The 20,408-nt window shown below is 49.3% G+C and overlaps 1 pseudogene; it reads left to right on the top strand.

Annotated features, from left to right (window-relative positions):
- Positions 1-15,673: 15,673 nt before the first annotated feature.
- Positions 15,674-20,408, top strand: part of LOC139000939 (sulfotransferase 1C4-like) — a 31,460-nt pseudogene continuing 26,725 nt past the window's right edge.

The following is a 20,408-nucleotide window of genomic DNA, read 5'->3' as shown; positions in this document are numbered from 1 at the left end:
AGGAGGCGGCGCAAGAAATAGAGAGTCCAGTGAATCAGAAAAGAAAGGAAAGGAAAAGGTTTATTTGTGCGTCCCCGGGAGACCCACGTACCCCCAAAGACAGGGCACGTGGATTCACACCAACAAGGAGGGGGCGCCTTTTCTACACTGCGGTTGGGTGAGGGGCGGGGACATGAGCTGAGGCATTCAGCGAGGAAATCTCAGCTGCAGGGGGGCCAGCCAGGTATTCAGGAATGAGTCAGCATCCGCGTGGGGGTTGGTGTTGATTCAGGGAGAAGCCAGTATCTGTGTCTGGCATGCTGATCTGCCAGACATGCCAGGGGGGTCCACTATCTCGTCACATGTCTGCATGTATCCGATCCTGGGCTCTCTCCGACCTAAGAGGAGTTACATGGCGTCCACCAAGATGTAAGCTTAAGATTCTGCATTTTACTGCATGTTCATTGTGCCTTAATTTAAGAAAAAATTATCTTGTGAGACCCATTAAATATCAGCCTAACCTCACACTTACAGGAAAGAACCGAGCCCCGAGAACTGAGTAACTCGATTCGGACTTGGAAGTTGGGTGGAATTGCAAGCTGGCCTGTCTGGCTGGAGGCACGAGCGGCCTCCAGCAGGTGCAGGTTAACGAAGCTCAGTTCTGCCCGTGGTGGGGAAGGCCTTCTTCCCAATGTCACAGCGGCGAGCTCAGAGCACCGAACGCTAGCTCTGAAGGAAGAGAGAAAGGAAGGGTGGTTCCTGGACACTTGCCCCAGGTTCCTTCGGTGGCACCTCTCAACTCCCCACCTTTGTGGGCACCTCGGGACCAGGAAGTGCCCTCCGGGACCTGGGATGGCCCCTGGCTGAGCTGCCTTCCCACTGCTCTTCCTTCTGGCAGCATCAGGAAGGCGTGTCCTGGCCCAAAGCTGGCCTCTCCGCCCAGTCCCCTCGGGACATAGGAGCCGGCACAGGAGGCCCCTTCCTTTGCCTGAACATACACGTGAGGTCCTCCCCCTCCTTCCCCATTGTTTTCCTATTCCCTCTGGGCTTCCTTCTCCTCCTTCTGGATGAGGGGCTTCCTTCTCTTTATTTTGTAAATATAGACCTTCCGCTGTTCCCAGCTCCTCATTCTATGGAAATGCACCTGTTGTAGCTTTTCAGCTCCCCATTCTATGGAAATATACCTTCTGCTCTGCAGCCCTGTGCTTCTTCCATGGTCCCCTTAATTTCTAAACTTTCCTAAACCTGTCTTTTTCACCCCCCAAAGTTCCTGTTTCAGTAGTACCATTAATGAAAACAGTGAATGAGGAAGGAAGAGTAAGTTTCCCTGAATATGGATTTAATTTTTCACCCATTCAATCTGAAATGCCAGATAAGCATGTAGCTTGGAAGACTGGTATGTGTTGAGAACAAATTTGTCATAAATATATGAAATTTAGAGCAATGAAAGAAGACGGCAAGAAAAAGTAAACGAAGTGAGAATGAACGTAGGCCTCTAAAAACCTTCCAACATCTAAATTAAAGGTTTTTTCGTTTCAATGCTCACAAAGCCCACTGAGACTCTGCAGGCAGCCACGTCTTCACCTCTGTTAAAGCCACACCTGCACGTTTGCACGCAGTTTAGAGGAGAGGCACAGGCCTCATGATGCCCATCGGTGTAAGGCCTCCTGGTTTAAGAGAGGAGGGCAGAGCAGGACACCCTGAAAGCAATGGCCACGGAGATGAGAGAACCGCCAAATAGCGCTGCTGTGGAGGAGGGCGTAAGAGGACGTTGCAGCCAGCTGAGCCCAGACCAGGCAGGGCCGTGTGCCTCCGGCTGAGAACTTTGCTTGGTCCTAAGGGCCATGAACAGGGAGTGAGGTTTTAGACGACATTGTCTATAACACTTCATTTGATCTGATGAAAAGGAACCCCAGGACCAACTACATCAATGATGCTAAAATGAATCACTGTCTTTCTCCCTCATGAGAAAAGGTGATGTATCCGTGCTCTTTGTATTTCCTCTGAGAGGAGGAAAACCGTGATCCATTCATAAAAAGGTTCCCTGACATTCCAATGAATCCCTAGGCCCAGCGTTTTCTGAGGGGGGTTCCTTAAGGCCAGAGCAGGCGGGAGAGCTGGCCAAGTGGCTTGTTTCCCAGAGAAAAGCGGGAAACGGCAAAGGACAGCGTACACTGCCCCCGGGAAGCGCAGGAGCACATCACACAGGCCAGATACACAAGGTGTACGTTTACATGGTTGCTAAAAACCCAAAGCTTCCATTTTCATAGAAAGGCAGGTTTATTTCGATAGAGACATGCTAAATATAAAGGGCTGAAATAAATGAATCATCGTTAACATAAAATAATAGAACATTTTAATAAAAATTAATATTTTATCTTGAACATTAACTTACTAGACACTGAATAACTGCACAGATTAATAAGTGTAATGCAAATAAACCCATTTTTCTGGTTCTCCGAAAGCGAAATGTTTCCTGTTGCACACACCAAACAAGTCAGTACAAGACTAATGAGCCCTAACCGGTTTGGCTCGATGGATAGAGCATTGGCCTGCGGACTCAAAGGTCCCAGGTTCGATTCCAGTCAAGGGCATGTACCTTAGTGAATTTCATGCACCGGGCCTCTAGTCCTATATAATAAAAGGCTAATATGCAAATAGACTAAATGGCAGAACAACGGAACAGCTGGTTGCTATGATGTGTACTGACCACCAGGGGGCATGCGCCGAACATGGCAGGCACTGGCTGCATCAGGATGGTGAAGCTGGTGAGTGGGGGGGTCAGACCAAGACAGGCCGCTGGTCGCAGTCAACTGGGCGAGCCTCTGGTGGTTACTGAAAATTCTTTGCTCCTGTGCGCCACAGTCCCTCCCAGCATGCGTGTGCACCTGCTGCTGGCCTCCAGCGCCAGCCCCGATTGCTCGGTGCCGTCATGGGGTGCGAGCAGGCAGCGACTGCCTGCCCCGATTGCCCCTGAGGGCTTCTTCACCTCCCCCACTGAAAGGCGATCAGGCCTGGCAGCCGCTGGTCACACCGCAGTGCTGGCTGCTGGTGCGAGCAGGGCCAGCACCATCAGTGGGTGTGAGAGGTGGCTGCCGGAGCAGCCTGCAGCAGATAGGGGACCTGGGCTACAGCAGGAGGGGCTGGGTGGGGTTAAGGAGGATGGGCCGAGACCCGTCCCTGTGCCCACCGCAGCCTCATGGCCCACAGTTCCTTTCAAGGTGCACAGATTCGTTATGTATAACAGGATATTGTAAAAATTAAGTTACTAAGTTTTTATTAAAACCTTTCTACATACCATTATATTGGCTGGGCTACAAAAATATTCATTGTGGGCCACATGCGGTCCACAGGTTGCGAGTTTGACATGCTTAGCTTAAATGAATCAGACAGCATGGAGCAATCAGGAGAGAAATTGTCTTCTATGATCTCTCTGACCATTTTTAATTATTGAAGCTAAAAATATGAATGAATACTCTATTGCAACGGTTCTCAACCTGTGGGTAGAGACCCCTTTGGGGGTTGAATGACCCTTTCACAGGGGTTGCCTAAGACCATTGGAAAACACATATTGAATATATAATTACATATTGTTTTTGTGATTAATCACAATGCTTTAATTATGTTCAATTTGTAACAATGAAAATATATCCTGCATATCAGATATTTACATTACGATTCATAACAGTAGCAAAATTACAGTTATGAAGTAGAAACAAAAATAATTTTATGGTTGGGGGTCACCACAACATGAGGAACTGTATGAAAGGTTTGCGGCATTAGGAAGATTGAGAACCACTGCTCTATTGCATAAGCATGAACCAAAGTTAACCAACCCTACCACTCCTTTATATTATACTAGTGACCCAGTGCACAAATTCCTACACATTGAAAAAAAATCTACTTATACAAAAACCATAAGTGGTGTTCATCACATACAGACGAACAGCGACCGAGCAGAAGGAAGTCAGTCCTACAGGAGTTGTCCTGGCAATGGCTTCACCCTCCCCCAGGCTGTTTCCTGGAGCTGTTTTCTGTAAGGGCAGAGTTTGAGGCAGGAACCTGCCCTGGGAGTGTGGAGGCAGATCTTTCTAAAGTGTGCCGCGCCAGCACGGGGTGAACCTGAGTGGGGCGGCTGAAAGGCTTAGAAAAGACAGACAAGAGAATGAAAGCGGGGTCTTGGTGGGACGTTGCTTCTCTGAGAGACAGTGACCACGCCCACAGCCATGCCTTTATTTTATAGCAGATGCTACCAGGCAAAGTAAGGGCGTGACCAAGATGTTTACAAACGTTCTCCTGGGTTTTAATCCTACTCAACTACATGTACCTGAACTCTATCAAGCCCACATCACTCACACATGTGGGGCCACTTGTTCAGACCATAGGTTCAAGCTTACAACTACAGCTGTTGGCTATAATTGTGCTGGGAGGGCCCCGCCCTCCAAGCTGGGACTTGCACGTGGCAATGAGAGGACGGTGCCCTCTCATCAGTCCAAGGCTTGAACCTGTCCAAAACACTGTAGCGGCTCCCCACAATAAAGTTTTAATTCTGTTTCTTTGTTACTAATGTTGGGGCCCCACCCCATAACAACGAAACAAAGGAAAATTTCCCCATCGAATTTCTGAATAGTATTACTCCTTCGGGAATGCCATGTCATAAATTAAAATTGAAAGTGGGTGCAATCATTATGCTATTGAGAAATCTTAATAGTAAATGGGGTCTTTGTAATGGTACCAGATTTATTATCAAAAGATTACAACCTAACATTATCGAAGCTGAAGTATTAACAGGATCTGCAGAGGGAGAGGCTGTTCTGATTCTAAGAATTGATTTGTCCCCATCTGACACTGGCCTCCCATTTAAATTGATTAGATGACAGTTTCCCGTGATGCCAGCATTTGCGATGACTATTAATAAATCACAAGGACAAACTCTAGACAGAGTGTGCATGTTCCTACCTGAACTCGTTTTTGCACATGGTCAGTTATATGTTGCTTTCTCTCGAGTTTGTGACGTTACAGTTAAAGTTCTAAGTACTTCATCACAAGGGAAATTAGTCAAGCACTCTGAAAGTGTTTTCACTCTTCATGTGGTGTACAGGGAGATATTAGAATAAGTTTAATCACTTTATCAGTCATTGTTTGCATCACTGTTGTTTTTATGTCATGTTTTTGTTGTTATCATATCATGTTTTTGTCATTTTTATGTCATGCCTCTGTTGTTGTTATATCCTTTTGTTACTGCTTATTTATTAATAAATTTATATATTATTTTCATATACATTTTACTAATTTCCTTTCATCTCTCACACTTCTATTATAGAGAAAGGGCAAATAGCAATGTTAAAATATATCTGCTAATTAATTCCTTTTTAAAAAATATATTTTATTGATTTTTACAGAGAGGAAGGGAGAGGGATAGAGAGTTAGAAACATTGATGAGAGACAAACATCGATCAGCTGCCTCCTGCACACCCCCCACTGGGGATGTGCCCACAACCAAGGTACATGCCCTTGACCAGAATCGAACCTGAGACCCTTGAGTCCGAAGGCCAATGCTCTATCCACTGAGCCAAACCAGTTAGGGCAATTAATTCCCTTTTAATGTGCACGAATTTCGTGCACTGGGCTACTAGTTAATTAGAAGAATTATTTTAATATTGCTATTCGCCCATTCTCTATAATAGAAGTATCAACCAAATTCACAATTGACAATGACAGATGGAAACATACGCATGCGACTGGCACCAGCGAGAGCTTTGTATGTACCATGCATGCGCGAGTCAACTTACCTTTTATAGATATAGAATAAACTTGCTTAATTAGACCTACTTTCTGATGTAGCTAACCTTTTTTCCAGTCAGTGAAGCACCCCAACTTCTCTTTCAGGTAATTGTCAGCAACACAGCAATAAATATCAACACAAAGCAGGTTATATTTTGGATCACGCAGGGAGAACAAAGGGTGAAATATTTAACTGCAGCAGAGTCTGACTATATTCTGCGCAGTGAGAAAAACTGAAGTCATTTTCAAGGTCCACCATTTCTTCTCTTCAGTTGGGTCAAGTTTCTAAGCTTTCTAAATCTCCATTTTCCGGCTAATGAAAAGAAAATAGGATTCCACCAAGTCTCCTATCTACCTACTCCAGGACTTCTGTGCAGATGAAATGAGATGAGGCATGAGAAAATGCTCCACAGACATTTGGTTAAAGTGTGAAATGTTTCTACTTGGCTATGAAGCAAGTTGTCATAGTGACTGGACCAGTGGTCACTTAGCATATTAGCCTTTTATATATATAGACTAGAGGCCTGGTGCATGAAATTCATGCAGGGGAGGGGGGTCCCGCAGCCAGGCCTGCACTCTCTCCAATCCAGGAACCCTCTCACAATCCGGAACCACTGACTCCTAACCGCTCACCTGCCTTCATGCCTGATGCCCCTAACTGCTCCCCTGCCGGCCTGATTGCCCTAATTGCTCTCCCCTCCTGGCCTGATCCCCCTGACTGCCTAACTGCTGCCTTCTCCCTTCTGCCTTCTCCTGTGGTATCTTCCCTCAAGGCCTCTGCAAAAGGGACCTCGGCGCTGGACCGGCCCTCACAGCCGCAGTGGTTTTGTCTAGAAGAATGTCCCAAAGGACGTCCGGAAGATGTCCAATCTAATTAGCATATTATCCTTTTATTAGTATAGATTGCTTGAATTTATTCATATGTTAACAGCAATGATAATTCAGACTGGAAAGGAGAATTCTCACTTGTATTTAACTATGAATTCTGACTGAATAAAGCTACAAATAGGAGGAGCAGACAACACTCTGAGGAGGCAGCCACTCACATCAGTGCTCAGTGACCTGGAAAGAGAAGATAAGAAAACGAGCTCCAGTGAACTTACATAGACTGTGAGGTGTCCTGAGGGGCCACAACGGACTGGTGGGTGAGAAAGTTCAGGGTGCAAAGCCAAGAGTCAGATAACCAGGACCTGGATTCCAGGCCCTCCCCAGTGCTCAGAATACAGCTCCCTGCTTACAAGGGCCTCACTGTGCCCTGGGGAGTATGACCTGTAACTTCACTTATCATTCAATGGCAGCAGGACGATGAGCTGATGTCTATGAAAGGAATGTAAGTATTGAGAGGAAAGGGATTACCCAAACAAAAAATGGTCAAAGTTCATAAAAATATTACTTACACTGCTCTTCTCAGGAGTCCTGGGAGGTTGGAAAAGTCAGTTCACTGAAGCTCAGAACAAGCAATGTAAGGAGCACTTTGAGAAGAACATGGCCAGCACCTCGCTGTTGTTCTGCATGGAGCTCTAGAAACCAGAGCTTGGGAACGTGACCTGCTCTCACTGGGCTCTGTGAGGTAGAGAAGCGTGCTGCTTCCACAGGCCACTGGCGGCTTCCTCGACCTCCTGGAGGTCTGTGAACAATGCCCTGGACATTCTTACTCTTGAATGTATGATTTGCTCATTTGGATGAGCCCAATGTGACTGCATTTACCCAGCACAAATATCCAACATGTCCCTTCTCTCTCTGCAGGTTGTGAGTGTTCAGATTAACTTCAGTACACAGCATGTAACATACAATATACATTTAATAATTTGTTCCATCTACATATCCTCTTCCCATCTTCTGTTATAATTAGAATTGGAAAGTTTCTTTCAAAAGTTCTGTACAATACAATCCTACCTAGAAAAAAGGCCAACTCCATTCACTTGATGACAGACACATACTGAGTGCCTTACTCATGCTGAGAAATGGAAAGCATCAAAAGGTGACAAACAAGGCTCCGTCCCCCAGGAAGGGTGCAGCTAGGAGTGAACCAGACAGGAAGGTCCTGCTGCCCCGAGTGAGTCAATGTGAAGAGACAGGTTGAATCTTTGTGGTGGTTTACTCACATGGCCCGTGATCCAAGAGGAGCAGGCATAATACCCTGAAAGAAAGCGCTCAGACATTTCATTTCAAACCAGCCCTTACCATAGGGTTAGAGGGTGGGAAAAGTCTAACACTAGTGATTCCCAGGGTCTGTTTTCTACCATCCTCCTTGCAAAGATGGGCCTGGGAACCTGCAAAGATGAGCCCAGAATGTGGTCTCCCTTGAGATAGGCCCTGCCTTTGACCTGCATTTAAAATGTATCTTCTTCTCTGAGTAATGGCCCCACCTGGGCTCATGGCCGCATTATCTTTTCAGCCCTGCTTGTCTTTTTGCAGCACGTCCTCCAGTGCCCCAGGGTCTGCAAGAACAATCCCTTTCTACAGCTAATATAGTGAACTAGTGGCCTGGTGCACAGATTCCTGAACATTGAAAGGAAATTAGTTAGAAGGTGGCTGGCAGGGCGGGACTGGGTGAGATGGGATGGACACACCCTGGAGCCAACCTCCCGTGGTCCCTCCCTGGCTGGCACACCTGGGGTGGCACCGCAGCTCAAAGGGTGTCTACGATCACCGCAGCTCAGTGGTAAACCAGATTTGGGGCTGACAGTGCCCCAGCAACAACATAACCCATGGCCAAAGGTGGAATTGCATGGCCCTGCGAGGAATCGGGCTCCCTCCTCTCTGGTTCTGGGTACGTCACCTGAGAACCACTGCTGTCAAGTCACTGCAATTCAGCAACTCCTGCATTGAGTGTCTTCCCCCAGGTGGTCAGTGCGCATCATGGCTACTGCTGGTCAGATGGTTGCTTAGCCTTTTATATACATAAATAGCTTATTAAACAACTGAGATTCTATTCTTATAGCTGCCCTTCCCCTAACGGCTAGAACTGTAGCATGGGCCCAAGTGAACTGTATTTCAAACAAACTGGTGATACCGGAACTGAGAGCAAGAATTGTTCCTGGGGTCTCATCTCCCAGGAGGGAGATTCACATGGGTTGCCCCCAAGCCTTCTGCTCTCCCCTTATGTCAGGTAACGCTGCTCCCTGTGGTGCCTCTCACTGATTGGTTCCTGGCCTTTTAGAAACATTTTATCACTTGCAAGAAAATGTTTGTCACTTGTAAGAAAAACATCCTTGTTTCAAAACACCCTGTGTTTCTGCTACCCGTCATGTTTTCCTGCCTTCCTGTTGCCTGCAAAACACATTTTCGGTTTGTTTCAGCCCATTCATCCTCTCCCACCTCCCCTCTCCACCCAATTCTGCTCTAACTCCTTTCACTCTGGTGCTCACTTCATGGGCTAAGAGCTGCACTGGGTCATAGAGACGCGGGAGTTTTGGACTGGAACATGCAGTGTCCCTCTGGGCAGGATGGTTCCTGGGTTCTTTGTCCTTTGGAGTCCATCAATGAATCCACGAAAGGAAGGTGGTATAGCAAAGGTGGCAATGTATTGAAGAACAAATGCAGACTCCCATGAGGGAGGGGGAAGACTCTCACAGCACAGACTCCCCTGTGGGGAGGAGAAGACTCTCACAGCACAGACTCCCATGAGGGAGGGGGAAGACTCTCACAGCACAGACTACCACATGGGGAGGGGATAGACTCTCACAGCACAGACTCCTGCGTGGGGAGGGAAAGACTCTCACAACACAGACTACCACATGGGGAGGGGATAGACTCTCACAGCACAGACTCCCGCGTGGGGAGGGGAAGACTCTCACAGCACAGACTCCCACGTGGGGAGGGGATAGACTCTCACAGCACAGACTCCCCTGTGGGGAGGAGATAGACTCTCACAGCACAGATTCCCCTGTGGGGAGGGGAGACTCTCACAGCACAGACTCCCCTGTGGGGAGGAGATAGACTCTCACAGCACAGATTCCCCTGTGGGGAGGGGATAGACTCTCACAGCACAGATTCCCCTGTGGGGAGGGGAGACTCTCACAGCACAGACTCCCACGTGGGGAGGGGAAGACTCTCACAGCACAGACTCCCGCGTGGGGAGGGGATAGACTCTCACAGCACAGATTCCCCTGTGGGGAGGGGAGACTCTCACAGCACAGACTCCCACGTGGGGAGGGGAAGACTCTCACAGCACAGACTCCCGCGGGGGGAGGGGAAGACTCTCACAGCACAGACTCCCACGTGGGGAGGGGATAGACTCTCACAGCACAGACTCCCGCGGGGGGAGGGAAAGACTCTCACAGCACAGACTCCCCTGTGGGGAGGGGAGACTCTCACAGCACAGACTCCCACGTGGGGAGGGGAAGACTCTCACAGCACAGACTCCCGCGGGGGGAGGGGAAGACTCTCACAGCACAGACTCCCACGTGGGGAGGGGATAGACTCTCACAGCACAGACTCCCCTGTGGGGAGGGGAGACTCTCACAGCACAGACTCCCACGTGGGGAGGGGAAGACTCTCACAGCACAGACTCCCGCGTGGGGAGGGGAAGACTCTCACAGCACAGACTCCCACGTGGGGAGGGGAAGACTCTCACAGCACAGACTCCCGCGGGGGGAGGGGAAGACTCTCACAGCACAGACTCCCCTGTGGGGAGGGGAAGACTCTCACAGCACAGACTCCCGCGGGGGGAGGGGAAGACTCTCACAGCACAGACTCCCGCCTGGGGAGGGGGATAGACTCTCACAGCACAGACTCCCCCGTGGGGAGGGGAAGACTCTCACAGCACAGACTCCCCTGTGGGGAGGGGAAGACTTTCACAGCACAGACTCCCCTGTGGGGAGGGAAAGACTCTCACAACACAGACTACCACATGGGGAGGGATAGACTCGCACAGCACAGACTCCCACGTGGGGAGGGATAGACTCTCACAACACAGACTCCCGCGTGGGAAGGGGAAGACTCTCACAGCACAGATTCCCACGTGGGGAGGGGAAGACTCGCACAGCACAGACTCCCACGTGGGGAGGGGAAGACTCTCACAGCACACATTCCCACGTGGGGAGGGGAAGACTCGCACAGCACAGACTCTCACGTGGGGAGGGGAAAGACTCTCACAGCACAGACTCCCGCGTGGGGAGGGGAAGACTTTCACAGCACAGACTCCCGCGTGGGGGGGTGGGGGGGAAGACTCTCACAGCACAGACTCCCGCGTGGGGAGGGGAAGAGTTCCACTGACCTCCTTTTCCCTGCGGCCTATAAAGGCTGCAGATCCTGGTGCTTTGATACCCCCTCCCCCCCCCCCATTGGTCACTATAGTAACTTCTGAGCTCAAAGGTCGAACCTCACAGGGGACACCTGAGGTCCTGCCCCCTCCTTCCTTATTGTTTTCCTATTCCCTCTGGACTTCCTTCTCCTCCTTCTGGATGGGAGGCTTCCTACTCTGTATTTTGTAAATATAGACCTTCCCGTTCCCAGCTCCTCATTCTATGGAAATGCCCCTGATGCAGCTTTTCAGCTCCCCATTCTATGGAAATTTACCTGCTGCTACTTTGCAGCTGTGTATTTTTGTTACTGTCCCCTTAACTTCTAAAAGTTCTGAAAGTTCCTAAACCTGTCTGTTTTAAGCCTAAAAATCCTCGTTTCAATATTTTCAATAGAGAAGAAAAAGCCCCATGGGATGGAGCCACAGAAACAGGAGGAAACGGGGACGTGACCCGGGCATCTCCCTGCAGCCCGGCCCTGGCCACTAGTGCTGCACCCGGTCCGCCCGGCAGGTCCTCTCCCCATCACCGCAGTGCAGGCGGCCTCCCTAACCAGTTACAGGCCACCTTGAAACAAACCCGCTTGAACTGAGCAAGTCCACGTATACCCAGCTTTTTATACAATATCGTCTCTTCCTTATGATTCTCTTAACCCTTCGTACGCCATAAGCGTCTACAGACGCAGTGGGGATGGTTTCCGTTTTGGATGCGTGGCAGTTACCTGGTTAATAACATGTTCTCTCTAACTCATTTTTAAAAAAATATATTTTATTAATTTTTTTTTGTTTTTTACAGAGAGGAAGGGAGAGGGATAGAGAGTTAGAAACATCAATGAGAGAGAAACATCGATCAGCTGCCTCCTGCACACCCCCTACTGGGGATGTGCCCGCAACCAAGGTACATGCCCTTGACCCGAATCCACCTGGGACCTTTCAGTCCGCAGGCCGACGCTCTATCCACTGAGCCAAACCGGTTACGACTATAACTCACTTTATTGGAAGAGCACAGTCTGTAACATGTAACACACAAATGCGTGCCACTTGACTGTTTGTTATTGGTAAGGCTCCGGTCACCAGCAGGCGACTGGGAGTTGGCTTGGGGGGATCAGAAGTCAACGCAGGTGTTTGACTGCGAGGGGGTTGGCGCCCCTGACCTTGCGTTGTTTAAGGGTCAACTGTGTTTCTAAAACCTCACAAGGTCACTTCCTTCAGAGGTTCGAGAGGTTCGAGAAGGCCCAGCGACCCTTCAAGACCCAGGGGAGTAATTCTTCAACAGCAAAGCCCAAGGGGGGGGGGGCATTCAGGAGAGAGGGGAGCAGGTCTCTCTCTTATCCCCCTCCCCCCACCTCTAGGGCCAAGTGCTAGGTCTCTTTCTATAACAGTCACTAGTTAATTCTAAACGAATAAAACATGTCACTCATGCTCTTATAAAGTTAAAAAGCTGTGGCTAATAGCTTGAATTAGAGAAAAAGTACAAAATAAGAGGAAAAATGTATTTTACTTTGAAGCATCCATTTTTCCCTCCAAGCGGTAGGCTGCTCCAGGTTCTCAGGCAGATTTCCTAGAAGCAGAAACTGAGGTAAGGACTCCTGGCACCTCGATGACAGAGGCAGGAGGAAGCATGACCAAGGGCAGGAGGATCACACGGGAGTGTGGTTCAGGGAAACAGCTGGGTGCGAGGTGGGGTGGGGGCGGGGGCCGCAGAGGCTGTTCTGCCTGGAGCCTGCGGCCCAGTGTGGGGAGCGGTGGGGCCTATTTCACTCCCCGGCGGGCGCCCTGAGCAGAGGAGCAGGAGGCTGGGGGCTGAGCCTGAGCTGCGGCACCTGCAGCCGCTGGGCTGGGCCTGCATCCACCAGGAAGCACCCCCAGGGCTTGGGCCGCATCGCACCTGCCAAGACTAGGCGTTTCCAGAGAAACAAAAGGTAAGAAAAACCTGCCAACAGAGAAGGAAAAGTTCATGAGTAAACAGGAAAAGAAACGGGAGGGACGCTCCAAGCTGCCCGGGTCCTAATTCCACCCACAGCAAAGCTTGTGCAGGAGGTGGGAGCTCTGAGACAGGGGTCGGGTTGGGGGGTCAGGTTGGGGGGCAGACCAGCTTGGCGGCTCACGTTGTGTCGCCCGAGATCACAAAGGTGGACGCCCTCACCTTTCCACCATGCGCTGCCTGAACCCTGAGCTGACCGTGATCACCGCGGATTGCAGGAGGCCCTCTCACCTGCAGGAAACCGACCATTGTCCTCCTCCTCAGGTCTCCCACTCAGCCCTCCCTCCGCTCGGGAGAGTCACTCCCGTCTCCTGTGGACACAGCCCCCAGCGCGGTACCTGCACTCACTTCCCAGGACGCACAGCTCCATAGGGAGTTCACGGTCCACATGCGAGGAGCTGGTACCATATTATTGTGATTCAGTAAAAGTTTCAAAGGCACCATGTATAGCAACGGATCCCTACACCCAAAGGACGGCTAATGAGAAGTCCTCAGGGTTGGTCAGAACCCAGGCTGGGCCCAGGAGTCAAGGCAAAAAGAGAAATCGTTTTCACTAACTTTTGAACAAAGGAATTGTTAGGTTAGGTGGCTCAGGAGGCGGCGCAAGAAATAGAGTCCAGTGAATCAGAAAAGAAAGGAAAGGAAAGTTTATTCTGCGTCCCCGGGAGACCCACGTACCCCCAAAGACAGGGCACGTGGATTCACGCCAACATGGAGGGGGGCGCTTTTTTTATACTGCGGTTGGGTGAGGGGCGGGGACATGAGCTGAGGTATTCAGTTGAGGAGGCTTCAGCTGCAGGGGGGTCAGCAAGGTATTCAGGGAGAAGGAGCCATCTGTGTCTGGCACGTTGACCTGTGAGAAATCCCAGGTCTGTGAGAAATTCCAGAGGAAGTCCATTGTCTCATCCCATGTCTGTATGTATCTGATCCTGCGCTCTCTCCGACCTAACATCCCGACCTAACAGGAATTCCAGTCCATTGAGAGAAGTAAAGCTTTTAGGTTCATTTTTGTCTTGCTTTTTCCCCTAATTCTTTTATATTTTGGGAAATCCTCACCCAAGGATATTTTCTGCCCTTGATTTTTAGAGGGTGGAAGGCAGGTGAGAGACAGAGGGAAACACTGACATGAGAGACACTTCGATTGGTTGCCTCCTGCACTTGCCCTGACCGGCCGAGGATCGAGCCTGCAATGGAGGTAAGTGCCCTTGGCTGGAGCTGAACCCGACCCCTCGGCCTGCAGCCGATGCTCTAACCCCCAGTGAAACGGGCGGGGCCATGTCTGCCTGGTTTGTGTTGCTGTTGTCTGGGATGGAACTCTCAGAGGCCACACACAGGCACTAAGAGAACCTTCCTGCCTGTTTTCCGCCTTCTCACTAGTAGCTTTAGGGGCCATTCTCACAACAGACTGACAACTTCTTTCTGTATTTTTGCTTCAAAGCCCAGGAGAGAACCTAACCAGCCTCACCCAGCTGCTCTCTCTCCAGCCGTCTAGTGGGAGAAGTGCATAGTTCCAGGGCTGGGGAGAGGGGCAGAGAGGGTCCAGGCCCTTTCCCATGGCATCTGGGCCTGTCACCCCCCCAGAACATCACGTGCTCACCACCCACTGAAGCTTCAGTGGCCAGAGCTTTCTTGGGGCCTTAGCCAGTCTCCCCTCCCTGCAGGGTGGGGATGGGCCTGAAAAAGTTCCCACCCTCTAGCCATGCGCTTCTTCCGGGTGTGGCCAGCCCGCTCCACTGGGAGACTATCCCAGGGCCCCCTGGCCCCTCATTAGCATCTGCCCAGGTGTGGTGGGGAGGGACTCCTCATGAATAAGCAAGGGCGCTCCAACCACAGGCACTTCCAAAGGTTAGGAGCTCTGTGCCAGGAAGAGAAACAGGAGCAGAGCGATGGCTGTTCTCTTGTATCACAGGACGACAGGGAAGTTGGCTGGTGACCAATCGCACTTAGCATTTGAAGGGACAATGGAGAGGAACCGGCCTATGGAGAGCTGGTCAGCCAGGAGGAGGGGGCCCCGAGGGAGGAGGAAAGCGGCTCTCAGGAGCCAGGCTGCTCCGGAAACGAGCCCACAGCCGCCTCTGGAGTGAGCCCCAAGGAGGAAGCAGGTGGGGCGAGTCCTAACGCAACCCCCCCTGTCACTCCCTTTGCTTTTGAGACAACCTGTTTAAGAGCCGTGAAGAGACGCCTGTTGGTAGGAACACTACACGCTCCAGCAGGAAGGAACCTCCTCTCATGAGCCAGTTTGTTTTATTCTTTAAACCCAGAGCGGAGCCTGTCGGTTTCTGGGCCGGGAGGGTCCCATCCGGGACCTCGTGGGTCACAGCCACAGGCCTGCCCTCCGGCCGCCAGGAAGTGGCTCGCTGCTGCCATCTGTCACCCCTGCACTCGGCGTAGACCTCCCAGGAGAGACAGCTGAAGCGCCTGCGCCTTATCCCATGAGCACAGGTGACACGTGAGAGCTGGCCCTGACCCTTGTTGCATTGATGCCGAGGGCAGGGCCAGCAGCACCCAGCGCTCGGATTGGCGAGGCCCGGGGTGTCGCTCCGGATCGGCGGGGCCCGGGGTGCCGCAGTCGGGGGAGGACCCCAGCGCTCGGATTGGCGGGGCCGGGGTGCCGCAGTCGGGGGAGGGCCGAGGCCAGGAAGCGCCTGAGTGCGAAGTCCCAAACCACAGGCCGGCTCGGGGCGGGGCCACCAGGTAGCGGCTTTTCCCTGCCCCGCGCAGGCTCCCAGGAGGCTGCGGTCAGAGGCTGCCTGTAGGGTGTCCGACCACAGCTCTGTGCTGACTGAGAGCCCGCAGTCTGTGGGAATAGCACTCGACTCCCGACACCAATGGCCTTGAGCAGAATGGAGCTGAAATGGGATGGGACAGAGCGCATGACTGTGGACTATGTGAAGGGAATCCTGCAACCCACGCCCACCTGCGACAGCTGGGACCAGATCTGGGACTTCCAGGCCAGGCCCGAGGACCTGCTCATCTGCACCTACCCTGAAGCAGGTGGGGCGGGCAGGGAGCAGGGGAGGGGGCGGGAAATGCCTTAATAGTGAAATAAAGAGATGACCGGGTTTCAGAGGAGGCTGCTGGCTGGGCAGAGTGAGGCCACAGCAAATCGCCGTGGAAACTGAAACTAAAATGACCTACAAGTTTTAAGCGATTAATTCTTCCAGCAACGCACATTTCGTTTTACTTCCTCAGAAGGGCGTGAATAAAACAGCAAAGAACAAAAGGGCTCTAGACTTGGTGACTGATTCGTTCCCCAGGCAGGCCTTCCTGTGGGCCTGGTACAAAGCCGCTCTGTGTGGGTGAGCAGGAAAGGGACCCAGGCTGATTTGGGGACGAGTAGGGGAGCTGTGGTTCTGCACTGCTGACCTGCTCAGCAGCCCTCAAATCTGCAGGTCAGGAGCGGAGAGCTGTTCTTCCTAAGTGTCCCAGTTATGCCCCAATTAATTAATGATCTGTCTAGATTTAGTGGGACATACGCAGGTGACCAGGGGTCAGCAATAACGGCCTATCCCCTGGTACTTCAAACCTAGACAGTTGAGCCGAGCCGGAACACATGAACACACAGACAGAATTAGTATGCAATCACAACTATTCCTAGTGGGTCCTAGGCTCCAGCAAATGCGCCCGGCGATGCGCACCGAAAGACGGACGATGAAGACAGAGACAGACGGGCGGCCGCAGTTGGGTCAGGCTCACACAGCACAGCAGTCAATCAGGGGCTCGTCTCACGGAGTGACGTGGAGTCCGCCTCTCATCAGGCAGGAGATGTCCACTGAAGAAAATCTGCTCTTATACAGCCAGTAGTAAACAACTTGTGTCTTATCCGTGTGGGCCAGACGGTGTGCCTTATGCTAGGAGCAGGGTGTTTACACTTTAAGGGCTTAGGGCATTCACATCAAGATAGTGGGGCATTCACCACATTTTGGAAGTTACAGAGTATTGGGGTCTTCACACAGCAAACATTTCACACAGTAATTATTTCCACACATTAGAGGGGTTTCCTTATGACCATAACATTATTATAACATTCCACCTGGTGGTCCCCGAGGGACATATGGGGAGGGGGACCACAGGGAGCCAAAAATTAATTTTATTTTTTCTGCAGCGTAGGAATCTAATGAAGAAGGAGAGGAGGTAGATAATGGCTAAGACAAATAAAATGGTTTTAGCTGTTTGCCAAGTAGAGGTGACAGAGTTCCATCCTTTTTGGATGTAATAGAGGGGGTTAAAGAGATTCCAGTGTGGGGTGCAAGGTACAGTCCTCCAGAGAGAAGCGATGGTGGTCCTGAAGTCGCAGTGTTTGTCAAGGTCGGCCAGGTCTGCAGCTGTGTTGAGGGTCATGCTGTTGGGTGTCAGGAGTAGGTGGTCGATGGCTTTCAATGTTGCTCCAAGTTTCTTGATGGTGTCATCAGAGTGTTTCTGGAGTTCTTTTAACTTAGAAATGGTGTTATTAATGGAAATGGGTTGGTGTAATGCTTCAGGGAGATAGAGAATTGGATAGGTACAGAGGGATGAAAATATAGGGAAGTTCTTTCAATAAAGGAGGAATATTGGGTGTCATTAAGATATATAATATTCATAGGGTGAGAAAGAAGGGTGCAGTTATTAGAAGAATCAAGAGGAAGGTCAGAATTAGAGGTATAATCATAATATGTAATATTCACAAAGCAGGTAAGGAAATAAAAATGGCCGAAGTTATATATAAGGGGTTCTGGGGTATGGGGGTTCATGGGGACTGAGAAGAGGGACAGTTGAAGTGGGTTGGCAGCAATGTAGATATTAGGTGTGAATTCAACAAGGGAGTTTCGGGGGGAGAAGTAAGGTTCAGCATAAAGTAGGTCAGAATCGGGTTTAGCCCACGTACCGTCAGGTAAGAGTGCAGGGAGATTTAGGGCAGAATATCCGACCAGGTGTTCGCCACCTATTGTAGGAAGAATAGTTAGTTGGCAAGAGAATAAATCGCAGCCAACAGGTTTAGAGAAATCAACCATAGCGGTTGAATCACTCCAGGTTGGGTTGAAGCCATGTCCCAGAAGCATAGGGTATGAATGTCTTTAAGAGCACAGTGAGGAAGTTTTGGGTTTGTTGGCAGGAATAAAGTAGTTGGAAGTCTGAGAACCTGGTATTGAGATCCTGAAGGTCTACGTGAAGCTGGCGGATGTTGTCATCCATGGTTTTTGCTCCGGCTGAGAGTAGTTTCAGTTGCTGTTGGGTTTGGATTGCTAATTCATAGGCTGAGTGGAAATTTCTAGATATAAGGTGTAAGCGTTCATTATATCTAGAGTTTTGAAGTTTGGTGTATTTTTGTAGGTCTAAAGATATTTCGGCAATTTTGACAGTGTTAGCTAAAGAGACCGTGAGAGAAAGAGCTGCAACAGCGAGTCCAAGTTGAAGCAAGTGTCTGCGGTTGGTTTGTCCAATAGATGGCAGTGATGGAAGGTTAACTTGGAGTTTATTTCTGAGGGGTGCGCATTGGGGAATGATAGTAGTTACTAGAAAATCTTGTTTTGTAAAAATAATAGTTGTAGAGTGGATTATAGGTCTGTAGATAATTCTCATTGGGTTGTTTGTTTGGGTTATAATTGGTGGTGGTGGAGATGTAGAAGGTTGAGGGTTGGTGATGCCATAAGAGAATAGTGGTTGGTAGTGGTATGTTCTAAGGCATACTGTGCTGTTATAACATCCTCTATGAATAACGCAAGGTTGAAGAGGGTTTTTTGTAAAGCAATCCGCAAAAGAGAGTTGTGTGTAATACAGTGTGGTTTGTAATGGGTGAGTAAGAGTGTAGGTATAATTTGTTCCATGCACCATCCATATAGTGGAGCATGTATTGTTGGTATCTTTGTGATAGGGTTCCTGAAAGTCTGTGTGTGTTTGTTGGATTAATGTTTGCTCCAAAATTGTAGAACCATGCAATAGGTTTCAGACCATATGAGATGTTATATGTAAGGTTTACAAGGTCGTCCTGAATATTTAAACATGAATGGTGTCTTAGGTCAGGATTAGAGATGATATTAGGTCTGATTACAGTTTTAGGGTATTGATAAATGTATGTGGTGGAGTCGCTGGGTGAATTGGCAGTGTCTACGCTATTGCCAGTAGTGAATTTGAAAGGAATAGAAAAGTTAGTCCAGGAGGTAATAGGGAATGGGCCATAAGAATATGGATTTGTGTGAAGAGAATTGAAGGAAGAAGCATAGGTTTGATGTGTCTGGAGTAGGTAGGGTAGTTTGAATCCCACGAATTGGAGGTGAGAGACACAGCCACCTGTAAGGCTATACATGGGCGTAGTCCTTTTAAGTAGGAAGACTGGGAATTTGTAGTTTCCTTTCGACCATGAAACATTTGCCCATGTGTAAGGGTCTCCATCAAGGGTGTAGTAGAGAGTGTTTCTGAGGGTATTGTAGATATTGCTGTGTGTTATATTAGGAAGTTTCACAATGGGGAGTTTAGGGTATGTTGCATGAAAGTTGGGAGATAGGGGTATGTTAGTGAGATTTGCAAGAATGTATGCTCTGTGTCTGGTTGCTGTAGTGTTACAGAGGTGAGATCCATTAAAGGAGTAAACAGGTTTGTCTTCAAGTAATGTGTGTGTGTTGGATATGACTCCTGGGAAATGTGGTGTTGTGAAGTTTGTTTTCCAAAATCCCCAAAATTCGGGTTGGGATACTTTCCATTTAACGGATTCGTGTTGTCTGACAGTGTGTGCCTGGAGAAGCCATAAGACTTGAGGAGAGACTTTCTCCATGGCATTGAAGCAATTGAGAACCGTAAGAAGTTCAATGTATGCTCCAAGAACTAAATCAGAGTCATCATTTTTTTCTGTTTAAAGAAATTTTCTATGTTGGACTGGGTGTCATTCGGGATAAATGCAATGAAGCATATGCGAGCTATTTTACCAAGTTTAAGATTGTTATTAATTTGGAGTAAAGGATTGTTGAAATTTTTAAATACAAGTGGTGTAATGAGATCTGTAAGAACTTGTGGAATATGTATGGCCAGAAATTTTAGTCTGAGGTTAAAAATTCCTGAGGGGTTATGACGTCCTCTAGTGGTGTTGTAAGAGGTGATATAAGTGTTGGTGACATGAGTCAATGCAGAAGTTGCCGAAGATTGGAAAGTTAGGAAAGCCTATGAGGTAGTATTGATAATATGTAATACTGTTTTCTGTGATTATATGAGTCATATTAAAATGTTCCATTTCATTGAATCCTAGTGGGAGAGTTGGGTTTAGTAGGTGGTGAAAAGAATGGATGTCTGTTAAAGATAGGTATTCCTGTAGGTGTTGTTGTAGGTGTAGATGTTGTAATTGTGTCATTTGTGTATTCATCATAACCCAAATTCTCATAATCCTCAAAATTGTCTCCCTCTTCACCCATGTACCAGAAATGCATTAGTCTTTCCATAAAGGGAATG

The sequence above is a fragment of the Myotis yumanensis genome, unplaced genomic scaffold (genome assembly GCF_028538775.1).
Source record: "Myotis yumanensis isolate MYYU_CA2020_CCGP unplaced genomic scaffold, mMyoYum1.0.hap1 SCAF_46, whole genome shotgun sequence".
Classification (NCBI taxonomy): Eukaryota; Metazoa; Chordata; class Mammalia; order Chiroptera; family Vespertilionidae; genus Myotis; species Myotis yumanensis.
This window is presented reverse-complemented; position numbering and strand designations above follow the sequence as displayed.